At 45.1% G+C, this 19,858-nt stretch overlaps 1 protein-coding gene across 2 annotated transcripts in view; it reads left to right on the top strand.

Moving 5' to 3' along the window:
- Positions 1-19,858, top strand: part of LOC147123478 (gamma-secretase subunit Aph-1b) — a 100,772-nt gene that overhangs the window by 62,205 nt on the left and 18,709 nt on the right. The gene's annotated exons all lie outside the window — the stretch shown is intronic.

Genomic DNA, 19,858 nt, shown 5'->3' with positions numbered 1-19,858 from the left:
TATGCTCACTTTGTACCTCCTTGACTCAGTGCTGCTTTAATATGTGGTTGAGAATAGCAGATTTGTCTTCATTGCTGTTGTGTAGCCTCTCTTCAGTTTGAAATATTTCTTATGCAGAGAGGGCTGTCAAACGTTTTTTACTACATTTCCAGCTAATGTTGAAACAAGAGACGTTCAAAGGACATATTTGTATCAGTTTAACAGATATGCTGAAGACATGGAAAAAGCATATCCTGTACATTGTGAAAGGATTGCTGTTGGACAATACAGAAAAATGTTTCCTCTTGTGACTGTGTCCTACTTAATCAGCAGTACATTAACTGTTTGAGTACTCCAATCTCCAACAATGGAATGTAGGTTAAAACTGGGATATTTTCCATGCTACAGCATTCTTGGAAGTATGTCATTTCAGTTTAATTAGACCTTTTGTGAAAAACCACTAATACCACTTCTGGCTAGAATAGCATGTCATTCCTGGTAGAGATATGGTTGTGATTTGCATCTCGCGACTGCCTTGCTTGCGCTAAAAGCAGGGCGGTAGTGAACACAAAATGAAGCGGCTCAAGAGGTGCCTACTTACCAATGTTGTAATGTCCATTCCAATTTTCGGGCAGACATGAATCCTGGCAGCCAGAGGTCCTGATTAAATAAATACCTCCCCATTAAGCTGCTGCTGCAATTCCTTAAGAAGCTGCCGCACTGCCTGATTTCCCACCTCACAAATCGGTGGCCTGCCTGTGGGAAGCACTTTTCGCGCTTGCAACCCGTTGACCACAGGTTAATGAAGGGCGCCCTTGTTGACAGTAGGCTCCCGAGGTATGGAAAGTGGTCCACGTTGTCCAAGGCCTTGTCGTGGATTTTGATAATCGGGGGGCAGCACTGTGTGGCAGGAGCAGGTTGGTAGAGGACCTTTGTCTTACGGATGTTTCGTGTAAGGCCCATGCTCTCGTATGCTTCGGTGAAGGTGTTTACGATGGTTTGCAGTTCGACCTGCAAGTGAGCGCAGACGCAAGCATCATCTGCATACTGTAATTCGACGACAGAGGATGGGACGACCTTGGATCTGGACTGGAGGCGACGGAGGTTGAACAGTTTCCCGTTTGTTCTGTAAATTAGCTCCACTCCAGTGGGGAGCTTACTGAGGGTGAGATGGAGCTCCGATGGACAGGTCACATTGTCCGCATGCCCGATACGAGACTCCCAAAACAAGCGCTCTACTCGGAGCTCCGGCACAGCAAGAGAGCCGCAGGTGGGCAGAGGAAACGCTTCAAGGACACCCTCAAAGCCTCCTTGAAAAAGTGTAACATCCCCACTGACACCTGGGAATCCCTGGCCCAAGACCAAGTGGAGGAAACATAGAAACATAGAAGATAGGAGCAGGAGTAGGCCATTCGGCCCCTCGAGCCTGTTCCGCCATTCAATGCGATCATGGCTGATCATCCAAGTTCAGTACCCAGTACCTGCTTTCTCCCCATACCCCTTGATCCCTTTAGCCTTAAGAAATATATCCAACTCCTTCTTGAATATATTTAATGAATTGGCCTCTACTGCCTTCTGTGGTAGAGAATTCCACAGGTTCACCACTCTCTGGGTGAAGAAATTCCTCCTCATTTCTGTCCTAAAAAGCCCACCCCTTATCCTTAGACTGTGACCCCTGGTTCTGGATTCCCCGACCATCGGGAACATCCTCCCTGCATCTAGTCTGTCCAGTCCTGCCAGAATTTTATAAGTTTCAATGAGATCCCCTCTCATTTTTTTCACAGAACATAGATTCACAGAAACCTCACAGTGCAGATAGAGACCATTTCGGCCCATCGAGCCTGCACCGACACATATCCCACCCGATCCCCGTAACCCCTACACCAACACATATCCCACCCTATCCCCATAACCCCACGTATTTAATCCCCCTAACACTAAGGTTCAATTTATCATAGCCAATCAACCTAACCCGCACATCTTTGGACTGTGGGAGGAAACCGGAGCACCCGGAGGAAACCCACGCAAACACGGGGAGAATGTGCAAACTCCACACAGTCACCCGAGGTCGGATTCGAACCCGGGTCCCTGGCGCTGTGAGGCAACAGTGCTAACCACTATGCCACCGTGCTATTCTTCTAAACTCCAGCGAGTACAAGCCCAATCGACCCAATCTCTCCTCATATGTTATTCCTGCCATCCCAGGTATCAGCCTGGTGAATCTTCGCTGAACTCCTTCCATGGCAAGAATATCCTTCCTCAGATAAGGCGACCAAAACTGCACACAATACTCAAGATGTGGTCTCTCCAAGGCCCTGTACAACTGTAGCAAGACATCCTTGTTCCTGTACTCAAACCCTCTCGCTATGAAGGCCAACATACTATTTGCCTTCTTAACCGCCTGCTGCACCTGCATGCTTACCTTCAGCGACTGATGCACAAGGACACCCAGGTCTCGTTGCACTTCCCCGTCTCCCAATCTATTGCCATTCAGATAATCTGTTTTCCTGTTTTTGACACCAAAGTGGATAACCTCACATTTATCTACGTTATATTGCATCTGCCATGCTTCTCCCCAATCACCCAACCTGTCCGAATCATCCTGTAGTTTTTTGGCATCCTCCTCACAGCACACACCTCCACCCAGCTTTGTGTCATCTGCAAATTTGGAGATATTACATCTAGTTCCCTTGTCTAGATCATTAATATATATTGTGAATAGCTGGGGGTCCAAGGACCGATCCCTGCGGTACCCCACTAGTCACTGCCTGCCACTCGGAAAAAGACCCGTTTATTCCAACTCTTTTCTTTCTATCTGCCAACCAGTTTTCTATCCAAGTCAATACCTTGCCCCCAATCCTGTGTGCCTTAACTTTACACGCTAATCTCTTATGTGGGACCTTACCGAAAGCCTTCTGAAAGTCCAAATACACCACATCCACTGGTTCTATCTTATTTATTTTACTAGTTACATCCTCAAAAAATTCCAGTAGATTATTCAAGCTCGATTTACCTTTTGTAAATCCATGTTGACTTTGTCCGATCCTGTCACTGTTTCCAAGTGATCTGCTGTTACATCTTTTATAATGGACTATAGCATTTTCCCCACTACCGATGTCAGACTTACCGGTCTGTAATTCCCCGTTTTCTCTCTACCAACTTTTTTGAATAGTGGGGTAACATTAGCTACCCTCCAATCCATGGGTACTGTTCCAGATTCCATCGAATGTTGGAAGATGATCAGCAATGCATCTACTATTTCTAGGGCCACTTCCTTAAGTACCCTAGGATGTAGATTATCAGGCCCTGGGGATTTATCGGCCTTCAATCCCATCAATTTGGGAGAAGCATCCGGGAAGGCGCCGAACACCTCGAGTCTCTTCGCCGGGAGCAAGCGGAAGCCAAGCACAGGCAGCGCAAGGAGCGCACGTCAACCGAAGCACCCCACCCACCCGCCCCTTCAACCACCGTCTGCCCCACCTGTGACAGAGACTGTAGGTCCCGCATTGGACTAATCAGTCACATGCGAGCTCATTTTTAATGTGGAAGCAAGTCCTCCTCGGTTCCGAGGGACTGCCTAAGAAGGAAGAAGAATGAAGGGCGACCTGGAAAGTCACACGGGTACCCTGCTGACTTCTGCCCATTTACCGCATGCACACAAAATTGTCCTATAGTCATTGGGATGTGGAACGATGGTCAAGAGCAAATCCAATCCCGATTATCCTCAGGCAACATAAAATAGAAGCATACCAACCTGCAAAACATTGAGTAGAAAGGGCCTATATTCTCTGGAGTTTAGAAGAATGAGAGATGATCTCATTGAAATGCATAAAATTCTTAGAGGGCTTGACAGGGTAGCTGCTGAGGGGCTTTTTCCCCTGGCTGGAGAGTCTAGAACTAGGGGTCATATCTCAGGATAAGGGGTCGGCCACTTAGTACTGAGATGAGGAGAAATTTCTTCACTCGGAGGGCTGTGAATCTTTGGAATTCTCTACCCCAGAGGGCTGTGGGTGCTCAGTCGTTGAGTATATTCAAGACTGAGATCGATAGATTTTTGGGCACTAAGGGAATCAAGGGATATGGGGGATAGGGCGGGAAAGTGGAGTTGATGTAGAAGTTCAGCCATGGTTTTATTGAATGGCGGAGCAGGCTCCAGGGCCGTAGCCTACTCCTGCTCCTATTTCTTATGTTCTTTCTTAAAACATTTCCTAAGTTTTGGTACTTTATTATAGTTAATGTAGTAGTTATGTTATTGGTCTAGTAATCCAAAGGTCTGGAATAATAATCCAGAGAATGCGAGTTCAGATTCCACCATGGCAGCTTGAGAATTTGAATTCAGTTTTTTTTTTTTAAGTACTGGAATCAGTATAAATGACCATGAATCATAGAATGGTTACAGCACAGAAGGAGGCCATTCGGCCCGTCGAGCCCATGCTGGATCTCTGCAAGAGCAATTCAGCTAGTCCCACTCCCCTGCCCTTTCCCTGTAGCCCTGCAAATTTTTTTCGTTCAAGTACTTATCCAATTCTCTTTTGAAAGCCATGATTGAGTCTGCCTCCACCACCCTTTCAGGCAGTGCATTCCAGATCCTAACCACTCGCTGCGTAAAGAAGCTTTTCCTTATGTCGCCTTCAGTTCTTCTGCCAGTCACCTTAAATCTGTGTCCTCTGGTTCTCGACCCTTCTGCCAATGAGAACAGTTTCTCTCTATCTACTCTGTCCAGACCCCTCATGAGTTTGAACACCTCTATCAAATCTCCTTTCAACCTCCTCTGCTCCAAGGAGAACAATCCCAGCTTCTCCAGTCTATCCACGTAACTGAAGTCCCTCATCCCTGGAATCATTCATTCTCATAAATCTTTTCTGCGTCCTCTCTAAGGCTTTCACATCCTTCCTAAAGTGCGGTGCGCAGAATTGGACACAATACTCCAGTTGAGGCCGAACCAGTGTTTTATAAAGCTTCATCATAACTTCCTTGCTTTTGTACTCTATGCCTCTATTTATGAAGCCCAGGTTCCCGTTAGCCATTTTAACTGTTTTCTCAACCTGCCCTGCCACCTTCAACGATTACTGCACATATACTCCCCCGGGTCTCGCTGATGCACCCCCTTTAGGATTGCTCTCTTTAGTTTATATTGCCTCTCCTCGTTCTTCCTACCAAAATGTATCACTTTGCACTTTTCTGCGTTAAATTTCATCTGCCACGTGTCCGTCTATTTCACCAGCCTGTCTGTGTCTTCTTGAAGTCTATCACTATCCTCCTCACTATTCACTATACTTCCAAGTTTTGTGTCATCTGCAAATTTTGAAATTGTGCCCTGTACACCCAAATCTAAGTCATTAATATATATCAAGAAAAGCAGTGGTCCTAGAACTGACCCCTGGGGAACACCACTGTATACCTTCCTCTAGTCCGAAAAAGAACCATTCACCACTACTCTCTGATTCCGGTCACTTAGCCAATTTCGTATCCATGCTGCCACCGTCCCTTTTATTCCATGGGCTTCAACTTTGCTGGCAAGCCTATTATGTGGCACTTTATCAAACGCCTTTTTGAAATCCATGTACACCATGTCAACCGCATTGCCCTCATCAACCTTTCTGTTACCTCATCAAAAAACTCGATCAAGTTGGTTAAGCACTATTTGTCTTTAACAAATCCGTGCTGACTTTCCTTAATTGATCCGCACTTGTCCAAGTGACTGTTAATTTTGTCCCTGATTATTGTTTCTTAAGGCTTCCCCACTACCGAGGTTAAACTGACTTACCTCATATAAAAAGTCAATCAAGTTAGTGAAGCAGGCGGATTGTTGTAAAATCCCAACTAGTTCACTAATGTCCTTCAGGGAAGGAAGGCTTCCCCTGTCTCTCTCTGGCCTATATATGTCTCCAGTCACACACCAACGTGATTAGAACATAAGAAATAGGAGCAGGAGTAGGCCAATCGGCCCCTCGAGCCTGCTCCACCATTCAATAAGATCATGGCTGATCTGATCCTAACCTCAAATCTTCTATCACTCTGCATCCACCCGAACCCATGTGATCTCCCGGGAGAGGCGAAAAACCAGATAAAGACCCAATGGCCAATTTGGGAGAAAAAAATCTGGGAAATTCCTCTCCGACCCATCTAGGCGATCGAAATTCTTCCAGGAGATCACTCTGTCCCTATATTTTCTACAGTACTTACCTTCTGTAAAGGCGATCTCCACCCCAGCCAGGAACAGGAATAAAACCATCTCCTGAAATCTAACAGAATTAGAACACAGTAGGAGCAGAACAAGGCTACACGGCCCCTGGGCCCGCTCCACTACCCACAGGGCCATGATCCACCCTGTATGTTACTTCCTCAAAAAACTCAAGCAAATTTGTTAAACATGACTTCCCCTTCATGAAACCATGCTGAGTTTGCCCTATTAAATTACCCTTTGAAGTGGTCTAGCAAGCTACTCAGTTGTATCAAACCTGCAGTGGTTCAAGAAGAACTTCTCGGGGAAACTAGGGATAGGCAATAAATACTGGCCTTGCCAGTGACGCCCACGTCCTGAGTATGAATGAAAAAACAAATAAAACTACAGTCTTGAGTCTAGGAGGTGTGGAGGAAGTAACCAGAAACAGGAGATATTTCCAAGACCCTTTTCCACTGTAATCACAAGTATATACATGTAAAGCACTAAATGTGTGTGAAAGTACCAGCCTCAACATTGAAGTCTATGAATCAAAGTCAAGCTTTGGCTTTCTGTTTACCGCATTCTGTCATCAGAGAATATTTCAGTTGTTATCCTTCCAGCTACAGTCACATAGCTATTCAGAATTGTGAGGGAAAAAAGGGAGTTATACTGAGTTATGTTAGGGCTGTTGCATAAATTTAAAGGTAAGTGATTGTTTGTTAATAGGCAAAAAAAATGATTGCAGTCTTTAACAGGGCTGTATATATTTTACTCTTGGCAAAGGCTGTAAGGGGGTAAAAAAGAGGCTGGCAAAATAAATGTGGAGGCGTAAAACAAAGTCTTGAATCAAAGTCAGTGCAGTACCTGAATACGTACCTTGTTTGATGGCTGGTGAAGTGGAGATGCTGTTGCACGAGGTGGTGCGAGGTTGACCTGTTTACCACTCTAGAGCACCTTCCTAAGAGGATGGCAATGCAGCCATTATCTGCACTTTATACTGTGTCTGCAGGACCTGAGAACTGGTCGAGAACAGGATGGCATGCTAGTAGGAAGTTGCCAAGGTAAGACTACCCATCAGTACGGTTTACTAGGTAGATGGCCCAAGTATGTATGCCTGTCAACATTTACTACTAGCCTGTGCTCTGATCCAGCTTTTTCATTGCTTGTATTCCAGCCGACCACATATTCAAGCTGCAACTTACAACTGGCATCCCTGCACACTCACACCTTTAAAGGGCTTCACCCATAAAATCATTGTAACACAATTGACCTGCATGATGCATGGATGGACACGTGGGATGGACTGCAGATGGCCACATGGCTATCATATGTGTGTCGTATTCAGTGGGAAAGGAAATGATACTGCTGGCCATGCTGAACTATGCATCAGTCACTTGTTTGATATATGCATGAGGAGCACATTGCTTGATATTGCAATGATCCTTATGCCGAGCCTGTAAGAAGGTGGAAGCAAAAGTTGAGGCCACGGGCACTGCCATCCTTATTGTGCTTGTTGGTAACAGGTGTTCTTAGAACAGGTGACACAGATTTACAACTGGCTTTGTGCTGATTCAGAACTTGCAGAGCCACTTCCCTGCAGTCATTGTCAAGTAGGTGTGCCAGTGGCTACAGATAAGGTTGGTGGCATAATAGTAAATGCAGACAATGCTGCTCTGGTGCTGCCTGATCTTCCTGGCATGCCTTTTATCTTGTACCCTTTCGATTTACCGGCACCTAAATAACCGGAAATCTCGGTTAACTGGCAAAATTCAGGAGTAGGTTCAGGTAACTTTTATTACTTGCCTTCCTCCATCTGTTGCTGTGCAAGGGTGTGGCTGCAGCTGTTGCTAAGCTACAGAGACGCTTGCAACTTGTGGCCATTGTTCTGAACCTGTTGCTAAGCAACAGGGTTTGTTGCTTTAGCTCTGTATCTTTTACTATAGCTTTCGGTTATCCGGAATTTTTGATGAACCGGCACCACGTCGGTCCCGTCCGTGCTGGATAAAAAAAAGTTTCCTGTATCCTGTTTTGTGATGCTTCAATACCAACCCTCATAATTAATTTTAATTTGAGGGGAGATGAGGAGAATTTTTTCTTTACGCAGCGAGTTGTTAAGATCTGGAATATACTGCCTGAAAGCGTGGTGAAAGTAGATTCAATAGTAGCTCTCGAAAAGGGAACTGGATATATTCTTGCAAAAGGAAGAATTGGCAGTTTTGGGGAAAGAGCTGGGAAGTGGGACTAATTGGATAGCTCTTTCAAAGGCACAATCGGCTGACAGTCCTGTCCTAAGCAGATAGAAAGTTGAGTAGTACTTTGTTTAAATAAATTATAATATTTAAATGAGGCAAAGGGTCTTTTTCAGTAGGTCTCTAAACACTTGCCAAAAATATTACACTTGGCACTAAAATAGCACTGATTTAGGTATATGGATGTACGGCGGATTTTCCATGCACAGCTCCTTTGCCACTGACCTTTGTGATTAGAAAATATCCTCTTAAATGAGAGAAGTCCCCATACCCAGTAGGAATTTAAGAGCACAGGCAGCTTGTCATATCTCGGTCTTGAACTTTGCATACCCTGTACCAACAGGCACATCGCAGATCTAGAAATTGAATGCTGCTTAGTGTTACTTAGGCACGGGAATTTTGACTAAAGAAAATACAGGTCTGCATGATAAAGTTATGCATGCTTCTGTGTGCATTCTGTGACAATAGAAATTGTAGCTAAATATCTTTTATCAAGGTTATGCTCAGCTATGTTTCAATACATTACAAAATGTATCTTCAATTCTCCCACAAAACACACTGTTTTGGGTCAAAATGACATTTTTATTCTCTAATCTCTTTCAGTCAATGCCATTATGCAGCAGTTTCTTTAACCTTTGCAGGAAGAGGAGCTTGCAGGGCAGTCATGACCTTTTTTAAGATGCGTTTTGTTTCGGATGAGAAGCATTTTTACTGCATACAGCTCCAAATTGTTCTGGGTATTGGACTGAGATGTGTGGGCAAATTGGAAATTTGCAAGGGTTAATTTGATTCTGATTCATGCAACTTTTCCATTTTTTTAAAAAAAGGTCTACATGATACAATTGTGGATGCTTTAACTTTTTAACTATTTTTTAACGGTAGTTGTCCATTCTCACTGGTGGAGACTCTTGTTGTTTTGCTTTTCATTTTATCATATTTAATTCAAAATTAATGTGTTTATAAGTAAAACAGTTGTATTTACTCACTAACAATGTCCCCTACTAAAATATATATTTGTAGCAACAGCTTTTAAGGTTTTATCTGTTGAAGCAGCAAGCTGTTGATTTTCTACAAGTAATTGGGCAATGCACAGTTTAGCTTCCTAGTGCCAAGTCTATTGTACCACCGGTAGAGACCACAGAATTGTAAAATAAATAATAATTGGTGTTTGGCAGGATGGTGGTTGTGAATTTCTATGATCCCTGCTTTCCAGTGAAAGCCTTGTATTTTTACTCTTTCCATTTACTCATCTATTGTGGTTCTGACTTATTTCCCATCTATACGGTAGTACATAGAAATTACAACATGGAAACAGGCCATTCGACCCAGCCAGTCCATGGTTACCCCCTACGTGAGCAAATAGATCTAATCACATTACCCACCCTATTCCCATAATCCCTTCAACCACTTTTCCTTCAAGTGCCTATCTAATGTAATCTTGAATGTTGACATCGTTTCTGCCTCAACCACTAATGAAGTGAATTCCACAGCCTCACAACTCTGAAAAGTTTCTCCTGCCGGAAGTTCTAATTCTCTTAATCATCTATCTATGTTCTTGATTCCTCAACTACTGGAAACAGTCTGCTCCTATTACCCTATCCCATCCTTTCATAACTTTAAACCCTTCTATTATATTGCCCCGTAATCTGCATTGTTGCGACGAAAATAGACCCAATTTTTCAAGTCTTTGTATTTACCCATACCAGCCAGCATCCTAGTGAATCTGCATTGTACCCTCTCTAAAGCCTCAATGCCCTTCCTATAATGTAGAGCCCAATACTGCACACAGTACTCTAACTGATGTATTATTAGGTAGTACAGGTAGACTATCCTTTATCCGAACTTCCGAAAACCTCTCAAAACCGAAAGTTTTTTCGTTCAGCGTAAGTCATGCGCACGACATGACCAGAGTGGCGCACGACTTACGCTGAGCAGGGCAGAGGGTCACAGAGTTCCCTCCTGGGTAGGAGATTGCAGGCCGAGCCGGGCAGTGTGAAGGAGGTACCGGGAGAGTGACCCCAACAATACAGTGGCCCATCCGATATTCTTTCCCCCCCCCCCACCCGACCCGACCCGACCTGATTTGCTGGCCAGCTTAGTAGGAGTCAACCGATATCCGGCTTTCCAGAGAAGCAGGAAGGGGAATGAGACAGGGAACAGTCGCAAGAGGTAGCCTGAACTTTTAAAATTTATATTAAATACAAATTTCCCAGTCTTATAATAATACCTTCTGAAATCCGAAAAATTCCGAAAACCGAAACTCAGCTGGTCCCAAGGCTTTCGGCTAAGGGATAGTGTACCTGTATCTCTCCCATAATTTACTAGTTGTACAGCTTCTTCCCTCGGATTTTGTATATGTTGGTGATCATTTTTTTAAACCTGGAGAATATCCAAATTATAAATAACAACAACAAAGTGCATTTATATAGCACCTTTAAGGAAGAAAAACATCTCGAGGTGCTTCACAGAGGCATAATCCAGAGGTTCTCAAACTGGGATGGCGTGACAAGGTTATCGGGAGGGGGAGGGGAGGTGGTGGGGTGCGTGAAGCAGGCGGGGCTGGTCTAGAGTTAGAGCTGTGTCTCGGGGGCCCCCCATTGGAGGGGATCACTTGTGTTTTATCATCACAGTGATTGCCAGAACCACTAGGGAAGCATGGAGGTCGCCAAGCAGATGATCTGCATGGTGAAGTACAGTGGCGGGTGGGGCCGGTGTTGGAGGAGCCAGTTTGGGTACTGCTGTGGGAAGGGCTGAGCCATTGCAGTCCTGCTCACCGCCCTCCCATTTAGTCTGTCATGGCTGCACTGCTTGGTACTGATTCCAAGCTGAGTTGAAATTCGTGCATTAATTTGGGATTTGATGTTTGATCAGAATTAGCTCTCAATGGCTGTTTAAGTGTGGTAACAATCTGGTTCATTGCACATTTTATTCATACACTTCATTTCTGATCAATATTTCCCAAAAGTTTACACCTATTTTTTAAAAATCCAAGTGTTTCTGCCCCTTGTTGGACTGTGGTTCTGTGATATTTTGTCTGGTAGACATTCATTGGGCTAGATTTTCCTGGAGCCGTCAGGCGGGGTTTCAGGCATGTGTGGGGGGAAAATCCCGAATTTGGGGGTCCCGACACCATCCCGCCCAAAACCCCGCCCCACGTAAGTTTCAGGGGCGGCTGGGACCCGCCGAAACCAGGCGGGAAGGGATTAGTGCCAATTAACTGCCTGTTAACAGGTAGTTAACAGGCAGTTTTTAGCCTAATCCCTATATATTCGTGTGGGTTTCCCGACGGCTCCAAACCACGCCAGGTTATAGCAGGCTGGCCGTCGGGTTGAAGGAGTTGGGGGGTCGCGATGTTGGCGCTCAGGCGAGTGATGGGTGCATGAATGTAAAGGTAAGTGTGTTTGGCGTGTCTAAAGTGTGTAAAGAACTTTTACTTACCTTCACAGCCTTTCTTCCTGTAGCTGTCGGGAGCGCATCACTCAGCCGGAACTGAAAGCTGAACGGCTGCGATCTGTGAAAAGTGACAGCCTTCAGCTTTGAGTGCCGGTAAGAGTTCTAACTGAGTCTGTGCAGAATGACTCATGGTAGAACTCAGACTGTCAGTGTTTCACAGCTTCAAACAGCTGTCAAACGCTGATATTTCATCTGTCAAGAACTCTTGACATGAAATTTCAGTCTGTGACATCACCTGTTGCCGGGTGGCCCTTAATTGGCCTGCTGAGCCTGCTGGGCGGGCTCAACAAGGTCAATCAAGGGAAAATCGCGCGGATTAGCCGGACGTCGAAGTAGGCGGGTCAAAAACCCGAAAGGGGAAGTCCCGCCTCCTTCCCGACAGGTTCGGGAAAATCTACCCCATTGTGTCTGAGCCGGTGTAGTGAGTCAGGGTGTGCAGACCTTATTTTGTTATAGCAAAATCCTGAAGTTCTGCAGCAGAATTAAATTTTTTAATCCTGTGATGCATCATTATATAGTGCCTTTCACAACCTCAGGACGTCCCAAAGCACTTTATAGCCAATTTCTTTTTTGAAGTGTAGTCACTGTTGTAATGTAGGAAACACGGCAACCAATTTGCGCACAGCAAGGTTCCACAAACAGCAATGTGATAATAACCAGATCATTTGTTTTAGTGATGTTGGTTGAGAGATAAATATTGGCCAGGCACCCAAGGAGAGAAAATTATTTACATTGTCAGCTAGCAATGGAAGAGAAGTTGGGTGGTCAGTAGTTTATGCTGCAGGTACTAAAAAAAAAAAATTCTGTTTAATGCACAGAGCACTTGCCAATTTTTGCTCCTCAACGATAATCCATTTTTATACGTATATACAACAACAGCTTCTAATTGTATAGCACCTTTAATGTAGTAAAATGTCCCAAGGTGCTTCACAAAAGCGTTACAGGAAACTTTGTGTTATCCGGAGGCTAAATGTCCGGCAAGCTCGAGCCACCGGCAAAAATCAGGAGCCGTTTTGTTAGGTTTTTTTTCTTCTCGTGGCTTTTTTTTTCCCAACAGTCAGGCTCTGCAAAGTCTCTGTAGCTTAGCAACAGCTTCAGAGAGACGCTTCCAAGGTACGGGCCGACTGTTTAGAAGCTGTTGCTAAGCAACAGTGTTTGTTGTCAGATACGGAGATGAAAAGCTCCGTATGCTTCAACATTAACGCTGGTGTGTCCGGCAGTTTTGAGGGAACGGCAACAGCTCGGTGCCGGATAGCACAAAGTTTTTCCTGTGCATAAGGAGATATTAGGACAGGTTGGTCAAAGAGGTAGGTTTTAAGGAGCATCTTAAAGGAGGAGAGAGAGGTGGAGAGGGTATGGGAGAATATAATATACTCTTATTCTTTAGTTGACTTGGGAAGGTGAGTGATGATGCAGACATTGTAGTTAAAGAGGAGGAGTGTGAAATATTAGATGAAATAAACATAGTGAGAGAGGAAATATTAAGAGGTTTAGCATCTTCGAAAGTAGATAAATCGCCAGGCTCGGATGAAATGTATCCCAGGCTATTAAGAGAAGCAAGAGAAGAAATAGCGGAGGCTTTGACCATCATTTTCCAATCCTCTCTGGCTACAGGTGTGGTACTGGATGACTGCTAACATTGTACCGTTGTTTAAAAAGGGAGAAAGGGGCAGACCAAGTAGTTACAGGCCAGTCAACCTAACCTTGGCGGTGGGCAAACTATTGGAAAAAATTCTGAGGGACAGTATTAATCGTCATTTGGAAAGGCACAGATTAATCAAGGACAGTTAGCATGGATTTGTTAAGGGAAGGTCGTGTCAGACTAACTTGATTTAACTTTTTGAGGAGGTAACAAGGAGGATCGATGTGGGTCATGTGTTTGATGTAGTCTATATGGATTTTAGCAAGGCTTTTGACAAGGGCCCGCATGACAGACTGGTTAGAAAAGTAAAAGCCCATGGGATCCAAGGGAAAGTGGCAAGTTGGATCCAAAATTGGCTCAGTGGCAGGAAGCAAAGGGTAATGGTGGACGGGTGTTTTTGTGAATGGAAGGCTGTTTCCAGTGGGGTTCTGCAGGGCTCAGTACTAGGTCCCTTGCTTTTTGTGGTATATATCAATGATTTAGACTTCATTGTAGGGGCATGATTAAGAACTTTGCAGATGATACAAAAATTGGCCGTGTGGTTGATAGTGAGGAAGAAAGGTGTAGACTTCAGAAAGATATCAATGGACTGGTCAGGTGGGCAGAAAAGTGGCAAATGGAATTCAATCCGAAGAAGTGTGAGGTAATGCATTTGGGGAGGGCTAACAAGGGAAGGGATACACAATAAATGGTAGGATACTGAGAGGTGTAGAGGAACAGAGAGACCTTGGAGTGCATGTCTACAGATCCTTGAAGGTAGCAGGACAGGTGGATAAGGTGGTTAAGAAGGCATATGGGTGATGCGCTATCAATTACTCATAAAAGACGGAGAGTTAGGAGAGTAACTAAAAGGCTTTTATTAGCAAAGAACAGAGCATGCCTCTCGTGGTTGACTGGGTTCCAAGAAGGCAGGGGGCTGCAGAGCAGTCACCTTTATACCTGGGCCTGTGGGTGGAGCCAGGGGCGGAGCCAGCTGAGGCATGCATAGGTACAACAGTGTGCAACAACAACAACAACGGTGAACAACAATAACAGTGGTTTACCACAATGGGATACTTTCCTTTATTAGCTAAGGCATAGAATATAGCAGGGAGGATATACTTGAACTGTTTAAAACACTAATTAGGCCACAGCTAGAGTACTGCGTACAATGCTGGTCACCACATTACAGGAAAGATGCGATTGCACTAGAGAGGGTACAGAGGAGATTTACGAGGATGTTGCCAGGACTGGAGAATTTTAGCTATGAGGAAAGATTGATTAGGCTGGGGTTGTTTTCTAAAGAAAACAGGAGACTGGGGGCAGACTTAATTGAGGTGTATAAAATTACGAGGAGCTTAGATAGAGTGGATGGGAAGGACCTATTTCCCTTAGGAGAGAGGTCAATAACCAGGGGGCATAGATTTAAAGTATTTAAGAAAGGAGGGAGAGAGAAAACAGGGAACTATAGACCTGTTAGCCTCACGTCAGTAGTTGGGGAAAATGCTGGAATTTATTATAAAGGATGCAATAACTGGGCACTTAGAAACTAATAGTAAGATTGGCCAGAGTCAACATGGATTTATGAAAGGGAAACCCTATTTAACAAACCTATTGGAGTTCTTTAAGGATACAACTAGTGGAGTAGACAAAGGGGTACCGGCGGATGTTGTGTATTTGGATTTTCAGAAGGCCTTCGATAAGGTCCCACGCAAGAGGTTGGTGAACAAAATTAGGACACATGGAATTGGGGTTAATATACTAGCATGGATTGAAAATTGGTTAACAGACAGAAAACAAAGAGTAGGGTTAAACGGGTCTTTTTCAGGATGGCAGGCTGTGACTAGTGGGGTACCGCAAGGATCAGTGCTTGGGCCCCAGCTATTCACAATCTATATCAATGATTTGGATAAATGTAACATTTCCAAATTTGCTGATGATACAAAGCTAGGTGGCAGTGTCAGTTGCGAAGAGGATGTGAAGAGGCTTCAAGGGGATCTCGACAGGCTCAGTGAGTGGGCGAGAACAAGGCAGATGGAATATAATGTGGATAAATGTGAAGTTATCCACTTTGGTAGAAAAAACAGAAAGGAAGAGTATTTCCTAAATGGTGAAAGATTGGGGAATGCAGATGCTCAAAGGGACCTGGGGTGTCCTTGTACATGAGTCACTGAAAGTGAATGTGCAGGTGCAGCAAGCCATTAGGAAGGCAAATGGTATGCTGGCCTTCATTACAAGAGGATTTGAGTACAGGAGTAAAGAAGTCTTACTCCAATTATATAGGGCCTTGATGAGACCACACCTGGAGTACTGTGTACAATTTTGATCTCCTTACCTAAGGAAGGATATACTTGCCATAGAGGGAGTGCAACGAAGGTTCACGAGATTGATTCCTGGGATGGCGGGACTGTCGTATGAGAAGAGATTGAGTAAACTAGGCCTGTAATCTCTTGAATTCAGAAGAATGAGAGGGAATCTCATTGAAGCATACTAAATTATTACAGGGCTTGATAGGGTGGATGCTGGGAGAATGTTTCCCTTGGCTGGGGAGTCTAGAACCAGGGGCCACAGCCTCAGGATAAAAGGTAGGCCATTCAGGACTGAGATGAGAAGAAATTTCTTCACACAGAGGGTGGTGAATCTTTGGAATTCTCTACCCCAGAGGGCTGTGGAGGCTCAGTCATTGGATATATTCAAAACAGAAGTCGATAGATTTCTGACTAGTAAAGGTATCAAGGGATATGGCGATAGGGCCGGTGAATGGAGTTGAGGCAGAAGATCAGCCATGATCTCATTGAATGGTGGAGCAGGCTCAAAGGGCCTACTCATGCTCCTATTTCTTATGTTCTTATTTGGTAGAGGATTAGAGTGGAGTTGAGGAGAACTTTTTTCACTGATGGTGGTGGTTGCGTCTGGAACTCACTGCTTGAAAGGGTGGCAGAGGCAGAAACCCTTATCGCATTTAAAAAGTACTTGGATAGGCGCTTGAAGTGCTGTAACCTACAGGGCTACGGACCAAGAGCTGGAAAGTGGGACTAGGCTAGATAGCTCTTTTTCGGCCAGCACAGACACGATGGGCCGAATGGCCTCCTTCTGTGCCGTAAATTTCTAATATTCTGATTCTATGATGTTAGCTGCCTTTTATCAATAGTGATGTATAGCGTTAAAATAACAATGGGGATTACAAATATCAATAACGGAGAGGTGTACTGTTTAATTGAGGAGATCCTAAACCATATTCTGTTTTACGTGATGTGTATGTCCAGCATTCTCGGTGTTCAGATTCCCAGTGTTTGCAATCTTTCTCTTTACTTGTAGCCTTTCTTTAATTGCCTTAGCTATTGGAATTATCCTATGCCTCTAAAGGGTCTTTCCCTTGTTTTTGATAGAATATCACAACTTCAGACCTTATTTTAGGTTGAAACTATTAAATATATTTATTTTGCAAAATATGAACAAGTGGAAAAACTAGCATGCTATAATATCCACATGTATTTAGTAGAAATTCTTCTGTCTACTCGAAGTGAATGATATCATGCTGCACAATTCTTTTGTAGAGTACTTTTATATTCAGATTGTTTCTTTTCTTGTATTTCTTACCACTGAGGGAGCTGATACAGGCTTAGAATTTCCTTTTGAGAATACCAAACTGACTCTAGAATTGAAACAGCTACAGTTCCATAAATTTCCTAAAAATAGTTACCAAGAACTGTCCACCATATTCAAAAATAGCTGCCTACTTTATGTATAGCTGAACAAATTTGTTTGTTCAAAAGTAGGTTGGCTCGTCTGATGAGCTTTTCAGACAGCTGAATAAAGCTTGCAACAGTAGTATCGCGTTAAGCTGGGTACAAAATTCTGGCTGCTCTTAAACTCCTTGGGGGTTAAATTGGTTAGCTCCCGAAAACAGATGCAGAGATCCCATTCAGTGGAATGCAGGCAGGACGTCCGTTTCGTGCTGCCTGCTAATTTTAATGATTTCTGCGTGCAGCCAGCACTACCTGCGCTGTTCATTGGCTGCACGCATCAGCAGGGGACCCAATATTGTTACAAACTTGCACTACTTAAAGCTAGCCTGCACTACTTAAAGTGGACGTGCTTTGTGGCTGGAGCAGGTGCTTGGAGTCATTCTTCAAGTGAATCTGACCTGGGAAATGGTGAAGAGTGGCTGACCATGGGAGAGAGTGGGGGCCCAGGTTTTCGGATGCTGCACTAGAGGTCTTGGTGGAAGAGGTGGAAAGGATCAAAGGTGTCCTGCATCCTTGGGGGCAGGAGACCCTCCAGACACACGATGAGAGGCAGTGGGAACAGATAGCTGCGGAGATCAATGCCAGGAGTATAGCCTCAAGGACCTGGATGCAGTGCCGTAAGAAGTTCAATGACCTCACACGAGTGGTCAAAGTCAATGACTGCATCTTCAAATGCCATATCCTACCAACGCACCACTAGCCTTGGCCACTGCTCAAATCACCACACCCTGATCACTCACCTACCAACAATCTCTATCAATCAGGACTCATACCTAACATTCATATGCTTCACCTCACCCTCACACACTTGGGCACTGTTTCAAGCCTCACACCCATATCTCACAGCTTTCACCCACTGCCAACTATTCAACCATGAGCAGCCACATCACCCAAACATATTGCATGGCACTCACTGACACACTTCCCTCTCTTGCAGGAGAAGGTGGCGCACAACCAGAGGCAGCAGGAACTAACTGGAGGGGGAGTGGCGCACCTACATGCTCTAACCCCCATGGAGAAGACGGTGTTGGCCATTATGGGAAGGCCCATTGCTGAGGCCGTGGCCACCGGCAGGGCTGAAGCTATTGAAGATGATGGTATCCTCATACCTAATCCTCCTCCTTACATCCTACTTCTCCCTCATCGCTACCTCTCTTCTGACTTACAAGCTGCAGATGGTGTAAACATGCTCTTGTAACTTTCTCCTCTGCCCTCACCACAACCCTACCCTTGTCCCTTTTTCCTTTCAGATACCCAAGAACTAAAACCTGCTCAGGCACTGGTGGAAGAACAGGAAGACAGTAAAGATGAAGACACACCATCACTCGATCTGACACTCTTAGCCACCAACTCAGATACTGACACTGCGCGTAATTTTGAGAATAGCATAGAGGAGGGTTCTGCACGTGGTGAGACATCGGGCACAAGCGTGCTGCAGCCAGGGCAGGGGGAAAGGAGCGTGTAGGTGCCAGCTTGCCAGAGGGCGAGGTTGCACATGAGATCTGCTGCAGAGGACTCAGATGAGGACTTTGATGGGTCAGGCTACAGAAAAAGGCTGATGGGTGTACATACCAAAATGTTTGGTGCATTGGAAACCCTGCCAGAAAGCCTGTGTTCAATGTCAAGGAGCATGGAGCGAGTCCGACACCAACTTAGCACAGGGCTTTGTGCAGAGCTTGGAGCCCATCCTTTCCAGCATGGAACTGGTGTCCAACTCCATCAACACCCTTGTAGAACCAACCATGATGCAGCGTCTGATGACCAGTATCTCGGCTTCCATTGCAGCACAAGCAGCAGCCACCCAGTGTCTGAGTGTTGCACTGGAAACTCGGACTGCTGCCATCATGGCCATGGATACCAGTGTTCAAAGGGGCTTCCAGGGTGTCACAGCAGTCCATCAATCTGTCCTCCAACAGATTACTAGGATTGCTGAGGTGCTGCCCCGGGGGGAGTGACAGCGGCTCCGTGGAGCACGAACCTGCTGTCTTCTCGCAGGATGACAGCATCCTTCCTTCCTTCCACCACTGCCATTCGGCCAGTGCCCTTGCTGTTGACCGTCAGCCAGCCAGCCAGCCCAGACTGCTGCTGCCCATGCAGAAACGGTGCAGACTGAAGCTGGGCTTTCTAGGCCCAGAGCTGCTCGAGGTCGTCCTCCAAGGCTATCTGCAGTCTTCCCCATTGAAAGTCAGCAGCTTTCCACCAGCCAGGCTGCAGTCACTGGGGTAGCACTAGGACAGGCAAAGGCCCACGGAAGACGGGCACTAAGGGAATGCACAAGGGTGATTAGTTTATTTTTGTATGCAATATGGCATGATTTAATTTATAAATTTGGATTGGAATGTGTATTTCATGTTGGCTTTTATTTTTTCATGTGGGCAAGAGGACGATGTGACAGAGGGAAGGTATGGAGTGTGGGACTGTTGGTGAGTTGGGGTTGAGGTTACTAGTATCGCTCTTGAAATAGTTGTTCACGTATAGCCCAGGCAGAAAGGGGCTGTCTAGGTTGCAGCCTCCTTTCCTCTTCCGCCTTCTCTTCCTCTTCCTCCTCCTCCTCCTCCGCTTCCACCTCCTCGTGCTCCTGCTCCTCAGCTTCTCGCCTGATAGGTGGTGGCAAGGGCTGTTCCCTCATGATGGCAAGGTT

The sequence above is a fragment of the Somniosus microcephalus genome, chromosome 2 (assembly GCF_052327205.1).
Source record: "Somniosus microcephalus isolate GS21.2 chromosome 2, FLI_Smic_1.0, whole genome shotgun sequence".
Classification (NCBI taxonomy): domain Eukaryota; kingdom Metazoa; phylum Chordata; class Chondrichthyes; order Squaliformes; family Somniosidae; genus Somniosus; species Somniosus microcephalus.
The sequence above is the reverse complement of the archived record's forward strand: the minus strand, read 5'-3'. Positions and strand labels throughout refer to the sequence as shown.